This window comes from Petaurus breviceps, unplaced genomic scaffold, assembly GCF_028583685.1.
Source record: "Petaurus breviceps papuanus isolate PSGF00001 unplaced genomic scaffold, PetGlider_PUasm1.0 90579, whole genome shotgun sequence".
NCBI classification, from domain to species: domain Eukaryota; kingdom Metazoa; phylum Chordata; class Mammalia; order Diprotodontia; family Petauridae; genus Petaurus; species Petaurus breviceps.
The window spans coordinates 6,318,962-6,322,032 of record NW_027187278.1 but is presented as its reverse complement, the minus strand read 5'-3'; the positions used below and the strand labels follow the sequence as shown (position 1 = coordinate 6,322,032).

Here is a 3,071-nt window from a genome sequence, read left to right as displayed (position 1 = left end):
AAAATGGTTCCAGAGCGTTGTTTTTTTTTTTCTAAAATAAAAAGATTAAATAAACTAAAAGAAATAGTATGTTAACAATCTGATATATTGTTAAAATTATATTTTCCCAACTGGGACAGCTGCTTCATGAAATGAGAGGTATCATTGATGAGAAGGACAACTTTTAAGTCAGAGAAAGATAGCACATATTCCTTTTTCTACATGTCATTAGAAGGCAGTGATCAACATGGAAAGAAGGTGACGAGCTCAATATTTTAGAACAACTTCCAGTTTTTGATGGTAATTGATGATGTATGGGTTCTAAGAGCCCCCTTGAGCTCTCCTTGAGTCCTTGAGGTTCAGTTTCTGGAGAATCCCCCTTGAACTCTGATTAAATCATCCTATTTGGGGAGGTATTTGCATGAGGCCATAAGCCTTACATTGTGGCTTGGCCCAGCCCTCTGTTACTAACTAGCCTAGCCCTCCATTGTTCATCTACTTCCCACCCTTGAGCCTATCAAAATCTCATTCCACCCTTGAACTGGCCTAGCCCACCATTGTCTGTAGCTTCCAGCTACTTCCCACCCTTAATCACTCATTTACCTCATTAACTCCTCCTAAAGACCCTCCCCAAACTCCTCCTCTAGACTACCCCTAGATTCCTCCCACAACCTTCTGTGTATAAGATCCCATCATGACCTAGCACAGACTTACTCTGTGTCCAATATGGCGAACTTTTAATAAACTTTACTTTTCTTTTGCTGAGAGAAGACTTCAGTCAAATTCATTCAGCAGGACCCAGCGTGTTGGTATTTTGGGGTCTCCAGAGCAACCCTAACACTCTATGGGTAACCTATTCATTTTTATGCTTCCCTGAATCTCCCAGGCAGCACTGCAGTGGGATGGAGCTTTTTCCACAGTGGCAGTCCTTGGCCCAAGCACCACTGCCATGAATGGGATGCACAGGCCCTCACAGCCACTCTTCTGGCCTCCATTGCCTGCCTGGCCATGCTATGCACACAGAGTGGGAATGAAACCACAATGCCTAAGGCCAATTTACCTGAGCCTGCAATGGAGCCTGCTCTCAAGCCCACAATGGAGCCCATTCTCAAGTACATGACCAAGCCCACTCCAACCCTGATTTGGGCACCAGAAAGCTGTGAAGTACACACTAACTGCAGTTTCTGTGTTGAAAACAAAAATGGCACATGCTTTTGGACAGTTTGTGATGATAGACAATATTGTTCCAAAAATGCAGCAACTCCAAATTGTACTGTTGTTAACAGCTCAAGCAACTCTTTAGTAGGACCTACTACCAGTCCAACACCAACTAATTCTACAGCCAAATCTCCACCTGCAGTCCCAACCCATCCCACATGTTACCACAGTTGTCACATCAGATGCACCAAACACTACTGTGATTCCCACCCCTTGCCAAGAATATCTAGTTTGATGCAGCTAGTTTCATTGGAGGAATTGTTCTCATGTTGAGTGTGCAGGCTATAGTTTTCTTCTCTTTAAATTTTGCAAGTCCAAAGAAGGAAACTACCATACTCTTTAAGACACAACATTATAACATGGACTAGTAGTTTATTTGTGTAATTTATTGATACCAAAATATTACCTTTTGAGATATCCTACATGGAAGACTGTGTCAAAATCTTTAAATTTCCAAAGGATGCATATAGGATATTTTGAAGCATCTTCCTTGAAGAAAAAGCAGTTTGATCACTTGTACTCAATAGGAATACTTAAAATATTCTGCATGAATCCTTGTGGCTAGCTGTCTTTAATTTTAGGTAGCTGCTGCTGTGGGATTTTTTTTTTCCCTCTTACCATGTCATGCCTAATACAATTTTTTTTTTATTTGTTTCTTTTTTATATTTGGTGGACTCACTGTCTTGAGTTGACACTTTTGTAACTGGCAGCAGTTTAAATTTAGTCATTTTAAAGCCAAAAAACTGTATTATTCCCATTTTCACTCAGGATGTAAATTCATAGATTAAATTGGGAGAAGATTGTACCAAATAATCAGTTGGTGGATTTTTGACTATTGGTCCAAAAGTGGGGTTAATTTGTGGGAAAACAATACTCTTACTGTATATCCTTGAAGTGGAATTTAGTCCTTGACAAACCTGTATTTTTTTCTACATTAGAAATAAGATGCCAGGAGCAGCCAGGTAGCACAGCAAGTAAGAGCACTGGCCCCAGTGTCAGGATAACCTGGGAATTGAATCCAGGCTCTGATACTTAGCACCACACCCAGAAACACCTGGCCATATAGCCTTGAGCAAGTTACCTAACCCCAATTGCTTAAAAAAAAAAAGAAACAAGATGCCATACAGAAAGTTACATTCCAGATTTAATGCAAATGGTACAAATCATAAATATGTAGCAGGTTATTGTCCGTTCTTTAAAAGCACCTTTTCATTGGGAAAACAAAGAACAGTGCCTTAAAGACAAGACAAAAGCAAGGTAGACAACAACTTTAAATGTTTGTCAGTTTTTCATTAAGAAAAGTAACACGGGCTTAACTTTTTGATCAGCAGTAACATGCATTCAAATTTGATAGAAACTCAGCAACATACTATTATGTAATTTAAAAGTCTCAGCTACTTAATTTTGAAACTAAAGAATGTTATAGTAAGTTGAAAGCATTTGTAAGTTAAATTCTTCAATATTTTTGTGTGTATCTGCTAAAATATTTTATGAGATTTTATTTTTAAAGGCACAGGATTTTAGGGAAAATATTAGGCATATCTTGCGTTACATTTATTTTCTAAAATTAAGTTTTCATCAAAATTTTAATTTGCTTCATAAGCCAAGGAGGAAACAAGTACTGGCTTGAGAATCATTCACGAGTTCATTCCTTATTAAAAAAAAAAATAAGACAATCAGAGTTTAAGGAGGGGGGTTTCCCTAGCCTGTACATCAAGGACTCAAGGAGAGCTCAAGATGGCTTCCAGAGCCCATACCTCATCAGTAATAACTGATTCAATAATTCCTATGCAAGATTCCTGTTGTCTTTGTTGCTTACTGAAGATTGTTGATATTTAAATTACAAGTAAACAACTTTTAATCTAGTTATCAAG

The 3,071-nt window shown here is 38.2% G+C and overlaps 1 pseudogene; it reads left to right on the top strand.

The window, feature by feature from the left end:
* Nucleotides 1-928: 928 nt before the first annotated feature.
* On the top strand, nt 929-1,804 carry LOC138142431 (sialomucin core protein 24 pseudogene; annotated as a pseudogene).
* Nucleotides 1,805-3,071: the final 1,267 nt, after the last annotated feature.